The 22,695-nt window shown below is 45.6% G+C and overlaps 1 protein-coding gene across 1 annotated transcript in view; it reads right to left on the reverse strand.

Moving 5' to 3' along the window:
* dag1 (dystroglycan 1) overlaps positions 1-17,700 on the reverse strand; it is a 38,984-nt gene extending 21,284 nt beyond the window's left edge. Inside the window, exon 1 of the mRNA XM_026348560.1 lies at positions 17,221-17,700. The gene's annotated coding sequence lies outside the window, so the exon portion shown is untranslated. The remainder of the gene's footprint in view (positions 1-17,220) is intronic.
* Between the last annotated feature and the right edge of the window lie 4,995 nt (positions 17,701-22,695).

Genomic DNA, 22,695 nt, shown 5'->3' on the forward strand with positions numbered 1-22,695 from the left:
CCCCGTACCCCATCAAACGTCCACTATCAGGTGGTTTTACCATCTCTTTGGGAACTGGGGGGGAGGTCAGAGGAGGCTCGACTGGTGTTTGGGGGCAAAACAGAAAAGGAGCTAAAAAAAGACAGATGATTATCTGTGACCAACATTACTGCTGTGTGAAATCTATAGTTAACTAAGTGCACGTGCGTTTCCTATTCTGTTAATAACAGGGTGGATGTCGTGCTGCCTTCATCCTCTAACTGCCTCGTGTCCAAAGATAGCTGGAGCGTGTTTTCTGCTTCGTTACCCTCCAACATTTACAGCCTGCAAAATGGCAACAAGAACGATATCATATCTCCTCATCTAGTAAATAAGAATGTGTGCTACGTTTGAAAAGAAGTGTCTGCTGTACCGTACGCCCTCTCTGAACGACAGACAAATAATCATTCTATGACGAATATCAAGTGAAATACAAACAGTTTCAGGTTTGAGCTGTAAGTACGAACGTGTTGCTTGAGTCAGTTTTATGAGAATCTAATTTACTACACAGCCTGTGACCAGAGGAGACGGATTTGGAGGAAGGACAGATTTTGATTCTTCTCTATACTAAAGCTGTAACCTAAGTTAGGAGGGAACTGAGGTAACAAAAACTCACAGTATGTGAGCGAGTTCGGAGGTTTTTCAATTCAGTCAACAGACAGTAAGAAGCCCAACAGCAGACAGCTGAAGTGAAATGTTAACCTACGTGGACCAGATCCTGAACAGACACTGAGAGGACCGTCTTTAACAAACCAGCTGCATTATTTCTACATTAGAGCCGTAAGTTGACGGCGAGGTTTTATTTATCTTCCATCAACACAAAAAGTGGAAAAACTAATGACTGACTTTATCACACATGTTGTGTATTTTCCATGTACAATTAGCTCAGTGTGATAGTGTCTGTTTAGAGCGGTGAGGAAATTACTTCTCGGGAAATTCCATCAGAACCAATGAGGACACAGAAACTCCCCACGACAGCCAATTAAAGTAAAGGAATTCCCCCGTGGTAGCCAATCAGAGAGATAGACATCTAGTCAGGAGAGAAACATTTCAGTAGCACTTTAAAGTTGTGTTTCTCCTCCTCCTCTGGTCCCGTCACCTTTCAATCTCACAGTCACAGCTGCTGCCAGTTACTGGATTAGACGGGACGAGAGAGGCTGAGAAACAAAGAGAGAGAGAGAGAGTTTCTAATATGGTCACATTCCTGAGGAGTTCCCAGACTGACGGGCGGCACCGACGCCAAGCAGGACTCAAATATTACTACACACACGTCCTGCAACTCCAGATTACACCGCGGTTTACCTTTTCAATAAGATTTAGATATTTAGCACGGAGATTAGGAACATTTAGGTATTTAGTCTGCTCGCTCATCGAGGCCGATTTGCAGTGTGTAATCAGGAGAGTGAGATCATTCTTCTTGTGTGAGCACATAAAAGTCATTGTTCTCTTCATTGTGTGTGTAGGAGAGAGAGTCTTTGTTTAATGATGATTTGCAGCTAATTGTTGGTTAATTATGGAGGAATTTTAAAACAGCAGCAGCTACAGTGTTTTCTCAGAGACTAAACGTGTGTGACCTCACGAAACCTCTAAAAATATATTTCAATTTATTCTATTTCCTCTCAGAACCAGGTTTGGAACGAGAAGATCCTGCTACAGAAGACGACATTGATAGTTATGTAAATCCAACACCCGTATGTGGCTGCTTCACTGTCAGAGGGGACATATGTGATAACATAAGGTAACGAGGAGACGGTCTGTGATCCATTCGAGTACTGAACCGACCCGGTGACCCAGTGACTTATAAACCATGTTCACTGAGAAGAAAAGAGCTGAAGAAATTACAAACGGGTTTTCTGCAAGATTCAGATCGTTCAGTGGACACAGGTAGTGGAGAGCAGCAGGAGGGAGAAGAGAAAAGTTTGACAACAACAGCTACAAATCCAGACACATACAACAACTCCTGGCAGAAAGTTCCGGCCGCTCCTCAGTTGCACCAGTTTGATATTAAACTGGGGTGTGACAAACAGCTGGAGGCAGATGTGAACCTGCCTTATAAAACACAGGGGGCGGTGGGAAAGCTGGCGGAGCGGAAAAACACGACAGGAGGACACGAAAACAGCGTCACCTCTCAGCAGACTCTTGGGTGGGCCGGCCGTTTGAGGATCCATGTCCAGTCGTGCTGCATGACGTGAGGCACAGATGTAAATGCATATGTATAAGAAACCTGAGCCTGTAGAGGAGGGAACGACGCCATTCAGGGGCTGAGAATCATGTGTCACTAATGAGGTTTAGTGGATCTCTGAGCCGTTGTTTACATAGGATTCATTCATTCTGCTATTTATTGACTTACATCGTGTGTTATCAGTTCCTGTCTGCTTCACTACGTGAGGAATTCAGATCTGCAAAAACAAGCATCAGAGGTTCATCATCCCTGAGGCGTGGACGCCATATTGACGTCCAGATGTACAGAGACACAGAGGCTCTTCCGGACCTCCCAGAGATCCAAAAACACAGCGCGTAGGTTTGTATTATAGAGTTACACAGGCAACCTGCGGCGCCCGGGACGCCATTTATTATCTCCGAAAACAAGATCCTTATCTACCAAATAATCCTTTTATTGAAAACAAGACGGTTTTAGCACAAAAGATCATGCAGCAGATCGTCAACGTGGCACCTAAACATTAGAAAAAAGCATCACTTTGATGCTTCTACTGTGATATCACAAAAGAAATCAAACTACAGCGTGAACTTCACCCAGATGAAAGAACCAGATCAACATCCTGCTGTTTGAAAATATTGTTCATATTGATGTGCTGGTTTTAGTTTCCTGTCCCATCCGTGTAATGTGTTTACAAAGCCGACCTGTGCCCCACGGGGCTCGGTGCGCTTTAAGTTCCTCGAAATGAGGGTTTAATTTGAGGCAAGGCAAAAAAATGAAAAGTGAAACCAGAGGGGCAGAATCATGGGAATTGCGGTTCTTTTGCGAACACAGCCAAACACACGTCCACTTTGATTAGAGTTGTGTTTTGGAACGTCGAGGCATCAGCGCTTTCGCTCGCTCATGGGCTTGTGAGGGAGAGTGTGTGTGTGAAGGCTAACGGCTCATAAGGGGAAAGTGCGACGATGCTTTGCGCATCTCAGTTGGCTAATTATAACAGTGCAACCGCTGCAAAAATGAAACATGAAAGAATTACCAATCACAGCGAGAAAGAGAGATGGACTGGTGGGAGAGAGAGAGAGAGCTAGAAAACAACAGAGGAGAGCAGGGAGGCACTTATTGTTAAAGAATGTGTAGGTAGCAGCAGTAATTATCTCTCACTCCAGCTACACTGCTGAAGTTGTGTTTTCTCTCTGTGTGTCCTGTTAACTTTAGTCTGGTTCTTATGTGACAGCAGACACACTCACAGGGCTGAGGCGTTCTATCAGCGCGCCACAGTTGAAGATTTGCATGTACTGTCAAGTGTGGGTGACCCTGGTCCTGCTGGGACCACCAGCCAGGACTGGAGATGCACTGACAGCTGGGGGCAGCTGGTCACGTGTTGGGTCTGAACGCAGTGTGTTAGACGACTGGAGACAGTTGCTAGTGGGACAGAAAATGACAGCTGGGCAACACGAGACCTTCTATACGCTCCTCTCCCTCAGACGAACACACCCCTTCCCCTCCTCAGCTTCCAGCCCTGCCGATTTGCTAATCTGTGCACTTTAATCCAGCGCTTCAATCCGTGAACTTTCCCTCCCAGGTGCCATCTAATTCCCTCCCTACGTGGCTGCTTTCCTTCCCTTTGACAGCTCTGATAGAGGTAAATAACTCAGGAGTGACTATTTTTAGACTTTGACTTAAAGAGCTGGAGGTTAAACTGAGGCGGTGCAGTAAACTTCTCCCGCTTTCATGAAGGCGTCGTTTCAAAATGTCGTCCGACCTTCACTCGTCATTTCAAGCACTCCAACACTCCCCTCGTGCTATTTTTGTACAGTAAGATGAGCAACCCGATGGACTTTATTTTTACATCATGAATCACTTTATAAGAGTAGGTGTCAGGGTGGGTGTTTACTGTTGGGGATAGTGTCTCATTTTAGATTAAACAGTTTGACACTCGGTGCCACATATTTATCTTCTGCTGCCGTGTTGAACAAAAGTTTTCTTCCAAAATGACACATTCACTTTAAATAACACTTTATATTTGACACATGAATTCAGACTATATACATCTCCTGTGAATAAGAATTCATCCTGGATGCAACATTTTGTTCTTCACAGATGCAAATTTATACATTTGCTTTCCAGAACTCTTCCTTTTACTGTCAGGTTCAATCCACATTTCATTTGACTGATCAGTCGAGCCTTTAGCAAACAGATGGAGGCCGATGCAGCTTCGTCTGCACTGTGACACAGCTGTCGGTTACTTGCCCTAAAACTCCGCAAGTCAAAAGTCAGAAAGTGCAAATCTAGCACACAGAGATGATCACAGATGTGAGCTGGGGGGAGGTGATATTCTGTGGGGTTACAAAGGCCAGACCAGCAGCTGAAAACTGATCCATGAGGACTCAGGTGTTGTCAAGTGATCTGAGGTTGATTCACCTGGAAAGATCAATCTGGCTCCATAATGCAACACATCTCTCGTCTCCTCCACAAGACAAACAGGAGTGATCTGGGTCGTCCAAGTGCAGGTACGGCTCCGATCGTATATCTAAACATGCTGCAGTGACCTGGATACAGCAACCAACAGCTACGGTTGGTGTGTTGTGGTGACGTAGGCGGTGAATGTACACGAACATGTTTGCATTTCTGGTGTGTGTGTGTGCGTGCGATGAGTTTGCAGTGATAGCCATCTCCTCCCATCCTCTGCTGATGCAGGTCATCAATTCTCATCTCGGTGTCTGTCCTATCTGGCTTACACCACCGAGTTATAAATACACAACCAGTCAGCAAAGCAAGCAGTCGGCAAGAGCGGATAATAAGCCAGGCAGAAGGGAACAGAGACAGTCAGCCACTTTATAAATACCTGCATGAAAACAAGCTTGCAGGCATTAATGTGAACCTAAAGCTTGCGTTATCTCTTTACTTACAGGCTTGAAGCACTACACATATTAGCCAGACATGAAAAATATCGTTTTTACGATCCTACTCTGACATCAATACTCTGACTGCAGTGTGTCGTTTAAGATTCATGTCGACTCAGAGCTTCACTAATGTCACATAAATTAAAACGGTGCACAACAAAGGTCACTTTAATGTACAACCTGAAATAACCTAAGAGAAGTTAATTACAGACGACCACTGTAAATGATTCTGCTTGTCTGTTAGTTGGTTAAAACTCCAGCTCCTACAACCTGGTTCCTGTTTTTTAACACGTATTTGTTTCTGTTTTGACAAAGTGGCTTCATTAGACGTAGCCAACCTGACTGGTCGGTGTGTTTACGTATTGTACCATCAGCTGCCGATGGAAAACCTGAAAACCTGGTGATTCTCACGCGAGTTCTGGTAATAAAGATATTCCTCAGTCCACCAGCATTTCTCTGCCTTACTGTCCAACACCTGCAGTCAGCAGGCCAGTAATCACTAACAACATTTATTTACTCAGTCAGCAGGACGGCATATCGTTCACACAGTGAGCCCGTCAGTCTGTCAGCTTGTAAGCAACTTATTCACTCAATCAGTCTCAGGCAGTCACACGTTCAGCACTGAGTCACTCATGAATCCAGTGGGTGATACAGCCAGGCAGCAGGTTGTTCACTCCCCTGTATTTCACACTCTACCAGTCACTACGATTTTTTTTTTTTTTTTACACAGAAAGCTCATAATTCTCTGCAGCCAGTCGCTCATTCAGCCACTCAGTATCTCCAATCTACCTTCACACCCTCTCCGGCTCCCTCCACCTTTAAGTCCCTCCACGGTCACTGCAGATGTCTCAGCTCCGAGGTTCCATTCTTTATCTCTATGATAATAGCGGGCCACGGCTGATAGCCTTACGGGCCGAGCAATGTGACCTCCAACTCTCTGGCAGGGTTTTAAAGGCACGGCGACTTGGATTTTTCGCCAGGCTAAAGATGTCCCCCGTCTGCTAAATTTATCACAGTCACTTAGAAGCGAGGGGGCGAGCGACGCTGCTACGCTGAGCTGATATCTATCACTAGATTTTATTTTTTCTCCTCTGTGCTGAATGTTACTTTATGCTCCACAGTAAAGGGATTTAAGTAAATGCCAAACTTAAAACCCTCTAAACTGTTGCAAATAGAAACACAACGAAGAACATGAGGGTTAGTGACTGCTAAGAGCATCTGGATTATTTTCCTGCTGCAGACAGTAACACATCATCAGTAATGATATGGCAACGATTGCATGTTGTTAACAACGGTTATGAGGGCGAGAGGAGACAAACAACTGGTGATTGTAATATTACAGCTTTGTCTCTGACAGAAAAAAGAAAATATCTGTTATTATGAAAAGAGAAAATGATCTCGCAATTCAAAAGCGGAGACACCATTAGTGAGAAAATTACAAATCCTTCTCCTCACAGCCCACTTATAAAAACATATACATACATAAAGTAGCTTCAGTGTACGTCTTTTTCTTGTTCCTGTGTCTAGACGTTGGATTTTTGTTCTCATTATCAACTTCAGCCTTCATCCATTTTAGTTTTGAGACTTGTGGTTTGTGTTTGATGCCACAGGTGGTGGGGTCAAGGTGACACTGCATTTATCTGAAAAACAAAAGCTCCCAAACAGGGAAACTGATCCTATTAAAGGAGCGAGGAAGAGAATGTGGCTGAAAACCTGAGTGTTAATATCTGGAGTTTTAGATACAGGGAGAGAATGATGAGCAGCACAAGGCCTTTTATATTCAATGATCATCTATCACTGGACGATGGAGCGACGATTATATGAAAGGAAATAAAGAAATGCTGAAGTAGATTCAAGGATCAGATGAGAACTTGACCTGATGAACTCAAGAACCACATAGACTCCAACTTCACCCTCAACTCGCTCCCAGCGTGCTCAGTGATGGACTTTTAGTTTTAAACAACAGTAACACACTGATCGTTTTCATTTCACAACAGAATCAGCCAAAACACACCAGAAACTGAGGGGTTGATACCAGATACTGGAGCCACTGGATTAAGGAATGCTCCGAACCTCCCGGTCAAAAACAAATCTGTAGCACATCAAAGTTTTAGAATTAATCCTGAGCGGACTGTAAAAGTAATGTGGACCGTGGCTAAACAGAGATCTGTGAGTGATGTGTTTCATACCTGCAAAGGTAGAAAACACAAGTCAAAGAGTGAAACCAGGAAAAGACAAAGACGTGAGTGAGGTGTCGGTGGTTCTAGTTCTACTGCAGCAGAGAGAAGCTGAGGGATTCAGAGCATCAGGGGACTTCCTGCAGGCCTCAGGATAACAAAAGTATTTAGTATCATGTAAACCACGGAGCTCGACACAGACCTGCACACGTATGTACATTCAGCAAACACAAACACAGTCTGTCTCGTGTCTTCAGGGACTGTAGGCGGCAGCCTCGCAAATTCAAACCCATTCCTGCTGAGTGCGATAGCTCGCTCCGTCTTCTCTGCTCCTCCTGCCCTAATGACTTTCTCTCTGCCTCCTTTCTCTCGCTCCCTCTCTCGGGTAAGTGGGTGACAGTCTTTTAAAGTGCAGTCCTGTACCTTCTGATAGCACGGAGCAAACAATGAATGTATTGGCTATGCTAGTGAGTCTGCTAGTGTCTCAGAATAACAACGAAGCAGAGGGAGGATGCTATGGATGAATTACCGTACTTCAAAGAAGAGTTAACCAGCCTCTTGCTCTCTCTCTCTCCCTGTAAACAAACACAGTGAAACAACAGAGCAGAGCCCTCACTTGAAAATGAAGAGGAAAATAAAAAGCACAGATGCTGATTTGTGTCTTTGTTTCCTTCTGAAGGATTTGCATTTGATAATTCAATTGTTTACAGAAGGGTTATGGATGAAAACATCACTAAGTAACAACAATAGGCCTGTTGTTCATTTGGAATTTGACTTCATCAGCTGCTGCTGCTTGGTGCAGCTTCAAAGAAAAGAGAAGAAGAAAGAACAGCTCGAAAACGAAAGATGGCGCCCACACCAAGCTCTCGCTAAGAACAACGGAACACTCAGAAACAGGGTTTTTGGCTAACTTTACTTGAGCGTGAGGGTTTGAGCCTCGTCCTGGATGTTCCAACTGAATTCACATCATTCCAGCCGAGCTCCGGCTGATTACAGGCCGAGCTCTGCGGAGCCTAAACACCTGGTTTGACGTAAACTTCAAGAGGAGCTCTGCAGCAAATCCACCTGCTGTCTCAGGACTTAAACACAGAGCAGATGATGGCAGAGCGCCTTTGGCTGCTTCAGCGAGGACATTTTCTCTCGCTCCGATTCAAAAGCATAACTCATTTTAGAAGTTATGAAAATGTTCTTCTCTGGTGTTTTTGGGTTATTGCTGCCGACGGTGGCTGACTATACACAACCGTCCTCTAAATGTTCATATCCTTACAATGTCATAAAGACGTAAACACATTCAGGCTGAATCATCACAACAGAAGATGTTGGTGAACATTTCCGAGCCGCTGAAACAAAATTCCGTCGTCCGAGACGTCCGTGGACCCCTGCGGCCACTCGAGAGAAGTGAGAGAAATCACTTCCCTGGCTCCACTGATGACTTTAACATTATTACAGAAAGAGGAAGTGGGAAGAGTCCGTATCTCATGTTCTCAGACAAACTGAATCCAAATTGTCCTAAAAGTGACTTAAATGATAAATGTCCATAACACCTTTAACCTGCTCCTGATGCTTGTACTGGGGCTTCAACAGTCGATGACGTCAAACTGATAATTCAGTGGATTTGTTGAATTGTAAAGAGCTAAACATTAAATCTGTTGTCCCCGTTAAAAACATACAGTATGATGGAGTTTTAGTGGGAGTTTATAAGATTGAAATAATCTGTTATTAATCTGTTGTTAGTTTGAAAGTCAAACATCTCGTCACCGTCAGTGTGAACAGTCGACTCCTGATTCTTGATAAACCCGTTCAGACCGCTCTGAGCACAGCAGGGACCCGGGTGTGTGTCCTTCTGCCCTTGAAGATTATTGGTCTTATTTATCAGACGGCTCTTTGAAGCAGCAGCTATGTAAACAGTAACCTGAGCCCCCCCCACTCCAGGTCCAGAGCTGCAAATGGAGGTCAGAGTGAACACGTGAAGGACATTCGGGACAGTCAACTGCTCCGTTTCTCCTCCCTCCACTCACCTGTCCTTCTCTGCTGCCAACCCCCCCTCTCATTTTCTCTGTTGCTCTCACTCCCTCGCTTTCTATTAACCCCGTTTCTCTCTATCTCGCCCACCTCGCTGCTGTATTTCTGCAGGCTCCAGCCCCATCAATCAAGACATCCCATTACTACATCCCCAGCAGTCCCAAATCCTGCCCTCCCCCCTCCACCACCACCACCACCACACAGGCAAACACTGAGCACCTCCTGTCTACATACAAACACACACATAATGTCTCCAGGACGTGAATCATCAGCGCACGTTGGCAGACGACAGCTCTCGTCCCTTTGAATGACTGCCCATCATAAAAGACAGACTGACGGATGAATGGGTGGGGTGAATAAATGGCTCGATGGGTGGGTGGGTGAGTGTAGGGATGGATGGAAGGGTGGATGAATAGAGGAATAAATGGGTGACTCACGACATCCTGATCCGTTACACAAATCTGCAAATAGGCTCAGAGATGAGGATTCATGCCCAGCGGCACGTTTCCCCGAGTGTTTACTTCCTGGTGCATCAAGTGTACCCTGCACAGTACACAATACACAGTACACAGTACACAGTAGTACTTCAGAGTACGTACAAGCTCCAAGGAAAACTTGTGTCATGGAAGACTCAGTGAAGTGTGTTTCAGATCTCAACAGAGGAGATGGTTCTTCAGAGATAATCTGCAGTATTTGAACGCAACGATTCAACGACTTAGGAAATACACACTTCAAAATAATTAACAAATATATATATATATATATATATATATATATATATATATATATATATATATATATATATATATAATGTTTGAAGTTTAGAGACATCATGATGTTAATTCAACTCCAAAAATGTAATTTATTACTTTAAATAAATCAGTGCTCATGTTAAGACAGACGTGTTTCTGGTTTTCTGTTTCTCAGCTCAGGGAACTACTGCGTTATTGTTTTTCACCCTTTTCTTATATTTTAAAAGTCAAATAATTAGTTATAGAAGAATAATGGTCTTTATATTTTTTTACACTAAGGATTTTGTCCCAATCATTTAAATTAGAAAGACCTCTGAAGAACAGGAGAACTGGTCTTCAGTGTTCATATGATTGATTTGAAATTCAAAGACGCCAATACTGATTTTTCTGATACTGATTTTTCTGATACTGATTTTTCAACATGTACAAACTGTTAACACTAATGTGTGATTCCTGAACCTTTCCCTCCCCCTCTCGGTGGAATGTCTGCTATTTGCTAAACCTGCAGAAAGTGTTTGAGCCTTTGGAGGAGCCTGTGTGAGTGTGTACGTGTGTCAACATGCTCCACCTGATAACCTTCAGCACCGGTAAACGCCCCGGCTTGTGTGAGTGCGTGAATCCCCGTGTTTGACTCCCCTCCAGGAACAACGTCATCTGTTTCCACACACACAGAACGGCCCGGCGGTGTTTGACTGTTATATTTAACATGCCAGGTTTCCTCGAGTCTCATTTCCTTTGCCTGCTGTATTTGTCTCCCACCAACACTTTAAAAGTCTGTGACCAGGTGGAAGGGTCAAGCTGTTTGCCTGAGTCAACACACACACACACACACACACACACAGAGGAGAAACGACGTCCTTTTAGGACATGTGAAAAATGTAAGGTTTGCTTTTGGAGCCTCTGAAGTGTCATTTCTTCACTTCTCAAGTCTTTTCCGGCTCTTTGAGCTGCTCTGCAGTTATTCATTTTTAATAACAGGGCGTGCAAATAGTCCCAAAAGCTCTAACACCATGTGTCAGATAAAAAATGTCTTTCTTATGTTTCTTGGCCCGGCACGTCGGCTAAAACAAGCACTCAGCGTTTCATTTTAATGTATCTGACCATCAAAGGAAGCTTCAAGCCACACACCAAGAACCAGAAAACAAATGTTATTTGAATATTTGTTAATGTCTGGCGTTTTTTTATTTAGCTGAATGAACACAACGGCTTAAAAAACGCTTGTTAAAGACCCCGCCGCCCCCATTCAGCCAACCAGAGGAGTCTCCATGGTTACTGCTCCGCTCGGCTCTGACATCCTCTGGCTGTTTTGGCTGCTGTGGTGAAGCTGAATTCCTTCATGGATGACCAAGCAACACGCCTCAGCATGTGGGTTTGTTGCCAACTCTTCAAAAAGGACAAATATACATCATGAAGCAGCAATCTGAGAGAAACTTTGCTTTGAGCATGTGTCAAGATCCCAAGATCAGGTTTTTCTTTTACTGCTGCTGCTGCTGCCAGAAATGAAAAACTCCAGAGAACTGCTGCTTTGTAGCACAAGACAACAATTAGAATGTCAGCATTGTGGTGGATTTCCTCCATGGTTCACAAACCAAAATGGTTTCCATTTACAGATAAAAATCTGGCAAAACCAACAGAGCCAACAGACTTTTGAGGCTTCAACAGTTCTTCAGATTCTGAGTGTGTAACACTTCACAGCAGGAGGCGGCTGCGTTGGTAGCAAAGTCGAATCACAATTAGTTCTCACAGCATTAAGGTTCTGGCGTGGCAGCGAGTTCCTCCATGGTTGACCGGACAACTCAGAGCACCATTTGGCTCCATGTCCACAAGTCTTACCAGCCAAAACAAGGGGGCTAATAAAACTGTCCACTGATAAGCAGTTAATGCCCCAGAACTAATTACTGCACTGCCACCCTGTTCAAATCAGTGGTGTGACACACACACACACACACAGCTGTGATATGAGCTGCCTACACAGTTGGTGCTGTGACTGGACAACAGGGGGAAGCTTTAAGTAATGAGGGGATACCAGAAGTCGAAGGAGGAATTCTGGGAGCTCGTGGGGGGGGAGGTGTTGAATAATATATATATATATATTAATATTATGGGACTTAAATGGGGACAAGGCCAAAAAAGGTAATCAGGACAGGATCAGGTACACAGCACGACACACTAGAAGTATCCTAGAGGTCTAACAACACGTGTTTCATTCCTCATTAAATTAGCATATTGTTATTCATCAGTAACACTCATTATCATATATATATATTTAACCATATCACGCAGCCCTAGATGATCCTATGTCCAACAGCACAAGTGTCAACAACACTTCACAGTGTGAAGAGGAGAGATCAACGATTCTCCGAGCAGTTAGCTGCTCTGACGGCCCGGACACCTCCATCTCTGCGGCAGCTGTATCAGCTGACATCACAGGGTACGGTTTCATCAGGAGCAGCGTAGTAGCTGCAGAGACGTGGACACATGGTGGAAATTTGTCACGCTCCTGGAAAAAGTAAAATAAATAAAAGCATTTATTTCCCACACCGTCTGAGCCTCGACATGTTGAGTCTTTTGGTGTCTATATCTTCCAGCCACTTCCTGACACGGCTGAGCAGCTGATTACATACGACTTTAAACGTGTTGATGACGCAGCAGGTTGCTCAGATGTTTTTAAAGGGTCAGGTCACTTAATCGATGGGAAAGGACATGTTGAAGTTTTCTAACATTCACACTGTGGCCACGTGATACCGCTGGCAGCTGGGCTTCAAACCCCACACAGGGAGGATTTATTCCTGTTGCTGGGTGGCATAATGAGTCACCAGACGAATACACCCCCAGTTCAAGCACACTTCACGCTCGTCAGCGCGCAGTCGCACAGCTGAGCTCGCTATAAAAGAGAAAACACACGTCCATCAGGAGTTCTTTCATTACAACACCGCTGCGTGTCCTGCCCTCCCTCCTGCTGCATGATGTAGTTCAACGTCCGTTCTGATCGTGGATCCTCACAACACATTCTGTCTGTGTGAACATGCAGGATCTGTCCCGGTGTTGATATTAGTGACAGTTTCAGTGACGATTATTTAAAGTTGACAGCTGTTGATTGGAGTTGATTGTTCAGTCACAGGACTGACATGCCTCCAGGCGAGTGGTCAGATCCCTGTGAATCCTAAATGAACTGTGATGGGTGTGAGCTTTTAGAAACCGTCAACAGAACTTTTCCCTGACTCTAAAAGACCTGATGAATGTGATTACAGCAGAAACCTCCTCTGACTTTTTTGGCTCCTCCTGATTGGAGCGATTTAAAATGCGGTGGAAGCTACAGAGCTGTTAGCTCTCTGTGACACCGCCTGGCTCCCAACAGGTGAGTGAACGCAGCAGCTGAAGGCTCTGACAGACTGACAGGATCTGCACTGTAACCCAGAGGAAATGTGTTCTGAAGAATTACAGCTCACAACAGGAGTTATTGCAGATTGTAGTAAAAAGAAAGCAGCGAGCCCGAATGTTCAGCATACAGTCAGAGCAAAGGTACTAAAGCAGTGGTTGCAGGTGATTTGGTTAAAATGTTTTATTGGTTTCTATTTTAAACCACGTTGAAACCATGACAACAGCAAAAAGACCAACTTCAGCTCTGGGTCCCAAACGGACTCCCAAGTTTAACAGACCAACGTCTCTTTGCTTCTGTTGTTATCTCTAAGAATAGCAGCGCTAGCCCAGCCGACACCACTAAAAGCCTGAGAGGTTCTTTAAACATCCCATGATTGGTTTATTTTAGAGTGCTGACAAATGTGCCGTACGTGTATCGACAAGTGGAGTTCAGTCATGACGAGCGCGGCTCACAGTGGGCAGGAAGCGCTGCTGGAAATGCCTCATCCCCTATTTTAGCCCAGATGGGCTGAGGGAGGAAGAGGAGAGAGAAAGAGCCTAAAGGATCTAAATCTCATCTCCCAGTGTGGTGAAGGTTGAAGGTTTATCCCACAACATATTTTTACCTTCCTCCCCAAGATTTCAAAATAAGAAAAGAAAAAAAAAAGCACGTCCTGATCTGTCGGCTGGAAAAAGAATCCTCTTTTCCACTTGTACTTAAAGTCTAAAAAGCAGGGAGCCAAAGATTAGACTTATCATTTTGAGGATACACAAGGCTTTTCATAACACGGGAACTCAATCCTATTTTGGATGATATTGATTTCTGAAATAGGGAGTAGCTCAGACGTAGACAGGAGAAACACCTCAGAGAGATGGGAGGAGGAGGAGGAGTGTGTTCGACTCCAATCTGCCTCTAGCTTTTCGATGAAAATCGTGTTTGCCAAGATGGAAACAGGATAAAACCAAAGCTGTAGTCAGATGAAAATATGTATTTCCAAATAGTGAAAGGGAAAAATAGTGTTGTTACAGTGATTCTACTCTGATTCCTCAATGACAGCTGAAGGCCACAAGTATTAGTCTTTAGAAACAACATGCAGCTCAGTTTGGGTCAAACGTCACTTAGCACATTAAAGATTATGTAAGAAACCAAAGAGGAATTCCAGTGTTTCCTTATAAAACCACCAAACAGCTGCAGGCGGACACAGAATGTGTGTGTGCTGCATCTCGTCCAACACGTCTTAATCTGATCATCACCTTGAGAAGACGGCGGCAGCAGCAGCAGCAGCAGCAGCAGCAGCAGCAGCAGCAGCAGCTCTGTTGCCTTCTAAGAGTAAATGAAACTCCTAAACCTAGAAACACACCTTCTCAGTGAAGACTGAGGCGCCTTTCAGAGACGAGCTCTGCTCCTGTTGACTCTTTGATGCATAAACACACACATACACACTGTTTATTTAACCCTTACATGTTCACACACAGATCTCCTCTGTGCGTCAACAACTGCTGCTCTGTTACTGTAAAAGGAGCGAGCGCCACGCGCTTTTCCTCGTCGTCGCAGCTCTTCTAACAGTGCAGCGCGAGGAGGTGCTGCACAAATAAATCCAGGCACATGCAGATAAATCCAATGAGTGTGTGTGTGTGTGTATGTGTGTGTGTATGTGTGTGTCACTGCAGGGTGTGTGTGTGTGTGTGTGTGTGTGTGTGTGTATGTCACTGCAGGGTGTGTGTGTGTGTGTGTGTGTGTGTCACTGCAGGGTGTGTGTGTGTGTGTGTGTGTGTGTGTGTCACTGCAGGGTGTGTGTGTGTGTGTGTGTGTGTGTGTCACTGCAGGGTGTGTGTGCTGCTCCTCATACTAAAATGTAGAAAACTCCAGATGAGGTTATTTACTGCAGCCGCCTGAGACACTAATCTGCTTTTTAATCCTTTTTTTCTATTTGGGGAAGTCGACTGAACGTGTTCGCTTCTCCCATCAACACTCAGCTTCACATGTGAGAGTTCAACGCTGCCGACCTCTGATCAACAAACCAGCGGAGGCAGGAGGAGGTCGCACGGCGAGAACTGAGCCACTGACGGGTAAACGAAAAACATCTGAGTGAACACGTGAGAAACTAAAGTCAAGTTACACATTAACGGAGCGGTGTAAAAACAAACGCTCATCATCATCATCATCATCATCTTCTTCAGCGCAGGCCGCTCCTGCCGTCTGCTGTCGGGGGGTTTAAAGGCAACAACACACCTGTTTACACACACACACACACACACACACGTCACTGTACTCGGCTGCAGGTCCGTCTGATTTACGTCACTGAGGACTCGGTAGAACCCAGGAGGTCTACTGAGAGGTATTGATTCATGTCCATAGGGAGTAATAAGAGAACAGGTGAACCTGTGGGCCCCCACTCAGCCTTCAGACAGAGTAACAGCCCCCACGGGGCCACTCCGAACCCCCCAAATTACCCATTAGTGAACAACAGAGTCCCTTCATTTATTTAGGGCCTGTGGGATAATAGCAGAAAGAGAACAGAACAACAGGCAGCTCAGAGGTCAGGAACCATCAGAATCCTTTATGGTGGATCCAGAACATAACTCCCTGATGGAACAACAGCTCCCACTAAAACCAAACTGCCCCCAATAAAAACACCTGAGGACGAATCCAGACCCTGTTACAGCCGTTTTTCTTCTGTCGGAGGTTGAAATTCGTAATTCACACATCAGGACCGGGACCAGGACCTGAGCAGGTCTAGCTGCAGCTCAGTAAACAGTCGTCTGTCCCCCGGTCAGAGGAGACGAACCCAGACCGCGGCAGCCTGTCAAACGTCTCCATGGCAAAGCCTACGTGAGAGGAATCACGACGAGGTGGGCGAGCTCATCCCCCGGTGCCCGAGCTCATCCCCCGGTGCCCGAGCTCATCCCCCGGTGCCCGAACTCATCCCCCGGTGCCGGTGCCCGGTGCCCGTTCCCTTCACCTCCACCGAGCTCCGTTATTTAGGTTGGCTTCTTTTCTCTCCCTGTCACGCACGGAGGCCCGAGCGGGCACGTGTTCACGTCGTCCTCCAGCGGAGCGGGCTTTTCGGAGCTCATCACCGGGCTGAGAGGCTCATACCGGGGGTCTGTCAGGGTCCACGCCGCTGGACACGTTTCCGATTCACTGTGGCCAACTTCGCATCCTTTGGCGCACGGGAACACGCACGGGAACACGCACGGGAACACGCACGCACACGCGTGCAGCGGCACCGGAGGCGACAGGAGACCGGATCAAGAAGAACGGGGTCACAAACTCAGTCCTGGGGAGTCGCAGCTCCACTTTGAGCCACATTTGAGGGACTTCTCGGGTCTTAGCGGACACTCGGTGCCAAAAATAACCCGAGAGCGGCTGTGAGACGCCGCCAGCGCGTCGGGAGGAGGCCCCTCTCGGTCCTGGACCACAGCCGGTCCCGGCCCGGTTTTAAAATGCACCTGTTCGGGTTTGAAGCCAGAGGAACGAGCCCGGAGGAGGCTTCAAACGGGGTAGGACGGAGAGAAGGAGACGAGAGGAGGAGGTGAGGGAGGAGGGAGCAGGGCGGAGAGCGGCCGGATAAGAAGCCCAGAGAGCAGCAGCTAAACCCGGCCACGACTAAAAATATCCACCGCTACGAATCACGGAGACGTCACCGAACCGACCTGACGCACACTTCAGTTCAGCTGATCCGGACTCGGGGTTTTTCCTCTGCCCCGGTCCGAGCAGCACTTTCTCTTCCATCAACACACACACACACACACACACACACACACACACACACACACACACACACACACACACACACACTCAGATCGAGGAGATAACACACACTGACCGTCAGAGCTGCTCCTCGGTCGTGTCCCTGTAGAACCGGGTCTGGTGTCGACAGGAGCTCGGTTTCCTCCTCGGAGTCAGGCGGACAAATATAGCTCTGTGCTCGGTGTCAGATCTCCTCTGCCCCCCCCTGACTGACGACAGACCGTGTTCGGAGGTCCAAAGTTAGCGGTCTGACACAGCACGGAGGAACATGAGCCGCAGAACCGGGTCGAGATTCAACCAGCAGCGATACAAAAATCCGACAGGAGCGAAAAATGAAAGAAAAACGAGAGTGTGGAGAAAAAGAAGCAGCAGAAAACAGGAAATCACATCTTTTCTGGGGACAAATCACCGCAGGAAGCTGCTGCTACAGCGGGACACAGCTGCTACTGTGGCCGCTGCACCATGAACCAGGCTGGGGAGGCTGCTCAACCTCCGCCGCTCCACGTCCCGTTCTCCGGAGGTCTCTGCACAAATGTCCGCTACCGAGGCTGAAGGATGAATTTCCACCCGGAGGAGGAGTAGAGAGAGGAGGGAGGAGGGAGGAGGGAGAGACGGAGGGAGGGCAGAGCCGTGCATTCTCTGAATTACTCCACCCCCAAAGTGCCCCCCCCCCGCCTGTTTTCCAGTCCCTCCACTTCTTTCATTCACTAGATTCACTGTCGTCTCCCATATTCTCCCCTCTTTGTTTTTCCTCCTCCTTATTCCTGTCTTTCCTTATTCCTGTCTTTCCTTATTCCTGTCTTTCCTTATTCCTGTCTTTCCTTATTCCTATCTTTCCTTACCCCCCCCCTTCCTTATTCCTGTCTTTCCTTATTCCTGTCTTTCCTTACCCCCCCTTCCTTATTCCTGTCTTTCCTTCAGCCCGTCTCTCTCTCGTTTCCTCCCATCACACCTCGTCTCCTCTCTGGTCCAGTTACTGGAGAATCATCTAAGGCTCTAATCAATGTGTTTACTCAACACATGATGATGACATTGATCCAGAGTGTGAATGATCACCGTGCAGGTTTCATCAATATCCGTGAGTTGTTATCACGCACAAACTAAAATTTGCTAAATAAAAAAGGAACTGACCGGTTAACATGATATGTGACGTTTATCTTTTACCAACACGGGTGAAGTTCAGCTCCTCTTTCCAATATTTTGTAAAACCAAAATAAAAAAACTAGACCACCCTGTCAGATATGAATCTTTGTTGGGTAAAAGCCCATTTATTTGGCTGCTGTAGCCGGTCTTTGTTCAGATTGACTTCATGGACACGGTGGCAGCACCTGGAGTGGTTTTATGTGTGCTCATGCATTTCAGCACTGCGTGAAATGAGCTTTGATTGGATATAAAAGCCCAGCTAAGTGTTGAGTGAATTCATAAAATCATTCTTTTCCAGTGGTAAAAGCCTTGTGTCTTTAATGGCGCTCTTGTCTTTCTGAGGGGAGAGGTTCAGTTCGGCACTCACGCTGGTGGCTGTGAGCGCACGACTTGGATTTGGTAAGTTTGCCAGGAATTGTGACCGTGCGTATTTTTGTTGTTCACAGCAGGGTGTCGTCCAGATTGATCTAGCTCCATTAGCCAAACCGCAGTCCTGCAGAAGGCGGGAAGGTCACAGGCCCGACCCGGAGGATGAAAAACACTCAGCACAACAATCTCCACTGTGCAGGTTGCTCCAAACTGTTGTTCTGCTGAAGGTGGAGATGTGTGAATATACAACAAGCAACAGTCACAGCGGAGTGTGAAACAGGCTGAACGGTAAATGGACTGTGTTTATACAGTACAGTGGCTTTTTCCTAAGAGCTCCACAAAGCACTTTTCACATCCTCCCATTAATCCAGTCACACGAACACGGACTCATAAAGCGACGACGGAAAATCAGTCATGCAAGATGTCGACCTGCTCACCAGCAGCAGTTTGACACGATACAGCAGTCGGACTGAAACTGAGAGGGAACAGCCGCGTGACGTGTGGCGGGTTTTAAATAATAAAAAGTAAAAGATTCTCATCTGATGGGAGTTTTACTCCTTTTCTGACTGTGCAGATGTTTCTCGTTTCAGATTTAAGTGTCTGACCGTCCTCAGGAAAAGTGCTTTAATTTGATTCAGCTTTGTTCTGTCATCCACTCGTTTGTACAAGAAGAGCGTAGGTGTCACTTAGAAGTAATGTATGTCTCATTTCCGCATGAGTGAAATATGACACTTGAATCTGCTCATTAAATTTGTTTCATTTAATTTAGGTTTAATTGGGGGTGAAGTCGTCTCAGATCAAACAAACAGCAGCTACGGGAACCACAGCGAAACACAGGGACCGGTTCTCTGTGACAGTCATCACACAAAAGAAAAACAGAGAGGAACATGTGGACTGAGAAAAGAAGATATGCACTTAGCTTTGACGATGTACAGAATCTCTGTCGTGTTATTAGCAGTGCAGGGGTGTGGGAGAGACTGATTGAGGAGAAGAGGCTGAAACATATCTTGGAAATTGTTGGTATTTTGTCTCAGAACTAGGCCACGTTTGTTATTCTGACAGCAGACACTGTCCCTGTTGTGGAGGAAAAAACGTTCCAGAACTGTGGGACTGCGGCAGATTGAAAACGTATTGTTAATGTCACAAATCAGAGCTACAAATGGACGACTCACTAATCCACGCTTAACTTTGAAAAGAAGCCACATGACTGATTAAAGAAGGCCTCTGTAGGACACACAGCTCGAGTGTCTCTCATGTTTTTACATACATTCAAGTCCCTGCGCCAACTCTCCGACCACCTACAAGAGTAGAGGTGAGGATTCATTGACCATTTTCTAGGAGTTAGGAACAGTCGCCATGTGCTGCTTTACGGGTATCTGTAAATACATGGGAGGCAGAAGCTCAGAGCAGAGTCTCAGATAGATTCAGAGGCTGGTTGTACAGAAGCGACCACGGCTTTAAAACTTAATAATAATAATAAAATAGTTGCCATATGCTAAAAATACAGCTCAGACTAAAGCAAAGATGAAAGTGCAGCGTGGAAGAACCGTCCATCAACAACATATAACACTTATATGTATGTGTTATATTGTGCATTCTGCCGCAGAGTCGTTCTCACCTCATGTGGTCCAAGACTGGAGCAGATCCTGGTACCGCGCTCTCCAGGCGGCCGCTGTGGGGAGTCTACAGTCATCTGAAGGGAGGTGGAGCTCAGGTTGGTGGTGCCTGTGAGATTAGCAAAAGAAGCTGGTGAGAATATGGACTAGTTTACAATCTGTCAGCAGATTTGGGTGGATGAGAGTCTGTGGTCAAATCCCACCGTTGGATTTCAATAGAGTACTTAGAGTACTTAATTAATCCCAAAGTGTAGAGTTTAATGATTAATGCTGTCTAACAGTTACTGGTGAAGCTGTAAAAACTATTTTGTAAAACCTACGGTGGTGCAAAAGAATAAATCAGGGATCAAACCGTCAGTGCTACTGATTCTCTAGGAACCATAAAGTCCCAGCCATGATAAATCACGGGACGTCTCTGTAACGCTGCTCACATACTATCTGTAGTATCTGCGAACACAATCCCTTAGGACTATTAGATACTGGTACAACCTTTTGTTCCAGCCTGTCCACTGCTTGAAGAGAAGCAACGTTAAAGGTCTAAATATGGAAATATTTACAACACATATAACTTTCATTAATGTTAGCGTAGGTGAGCAGATGATGGTGATTTTATTTTGGTTTTGAGGAGGAAAATGAAATAATACAGCAATAATAGCAATGTTGAACTAAGACAACGTGTGGTTACCATATTTTTGCAGTCCAATTAAGAGGGCCTGCCTCTGAAAACACACCTACTGAGACACTAAGATAAGACTGGACAGACTGTACGTGTTGACTGGAGGTCAGCGGACTGTACACAACATAATGGACTACCAGGCGACTCCCTCTCAGTGCACCACTCAAACACCGTAGCAGCGAGCAGAGGCTAGCTGCTGGAGGAGATATTCATTGCTCTTAACATCTTGAGACAGGCCAGGCTTTACCGAGGGAGGTGGTGTTTCAATATTCATGACGGTACATGACAGAAGCGTCGATGAGAGGTGAAGCAGGAGTAAACCAACGCTGTGGAGGGAGACGGGAGAGGGGAGAAGAGAGAGAGGAGAGCTGGAGAGGGAGGGAGAAAAGAGCTAAAAGTGATATTGAGGCTGACAGAGATAGTGTGTGAACTGAAGAGGGGAGAGACTGAGAAAGCAGATACAATACTACTACGACCTTTCATTCCAACCTTATTTTATGAAACCAAAGGCTCTCAATACTAAGATTGTTGTTAAGGAGAAGTCAGAGGTCAGATTCATGTTTGTTAGCTGCCAAAGTACAATTGAACTAATCAATGTGAAAAGAGATCCTGGTACATTTCTGCTCATTTTACTTTATTAATTGTTATAGGATCAAATCACAACAAAAATACTCTCAAAGTACTTTACGTAGTGAGGTCAAGGCACAGAATTAGGAACATAAACCAACACAGAATTTAGGATGACCTCACAGTGTCGCTGCTGCTAGGAACTACGTCTACTAACCAATCAGAATGACACGAGACGATACACTGATGAATGCGACACACAGCTTTGCATTGGTCAAACAGTAAACAGGCTTTGAACCTCTCTCAAGCTGCTTTTTCAATCTTTACACAACTATTTGACGCCAACGTCTACAAAACGTTTTTTCTTAGGAGACCTTCTGATATTGTTCCCCGTTACTCCTGTATTGAAGCAGCTTTTTACCTTATCTTACAGGGTACTGGAGGAAATACTCACACTAAATCTTTTCTGGCACAACCCAGTCCTCCATTTCCCCTTAGAGAATAATATAGGCCACATTATTTCTTGCATCAGCACTGAACATTGATCTCTAGGAGCAGAATTTACAGAGTTGTGAATGGAAACTGTTTCTTCAGTTTGACCTGAAGCTGAAGATTGAGTGGCCCCGAGTGAACTGAATTTTAAGCTTGATGATGGGATGTTTCTAACCCAAATGCTGCGTACAGGCACACAGTGCACATGCAGTCACACACTGAGGCGGAAAAGAAGGTAAACGTGTCCAGCTGTACAGCTCTTCATCTCCCAGTACAAATGCAGGGAAGGCACCGTGCGAGCTAGGACCTCGTCCGAGCGACTGTACCTAATGAAAAGTGACAGCTCCCTTCTCCAGCAGAGCCTTCCTCTTTAGCTAGGCTTCAAATCCCATTCGCTCCCCCACCAGTACCACCACTCTCTGTCGCTACTCACATTTCTAATGAGTGCTCCCCACTTTCTGGAAAATGTGTTGCCAATAAATTCTTGTTATATTTTAAATAGCGTAATTGTCCCCTGGGGAAAGACGGGGATAGAAGATGGATTTTAAATGTGTAATGATATGAAAAACTGTAGACAGTGACTAGATACTGAATGGCAGATGTTCAGGGAGAGAAAGCAGGAGAAGCAGTGACAGTGTAATGTGAGAGATAGCAAGTAAATTGATTATTGAATGGCAGGTATTCAGAG

The sequence above is a fragment of the Anabas testudineus genome, chromosome 5 (genome assembly GCF_900324465.2).
Source record: "Anabas testudineus chromosome 5, fAnaTes1.2, whole genome shotgun sequence".
Taxonomy (NCBI): domain Eukaryota; kingdom Metazoa; phylum Chordata; class Actinopteri; order Anabantiformes; family Anabantidae; genus Anabas; species Anabas testudineus.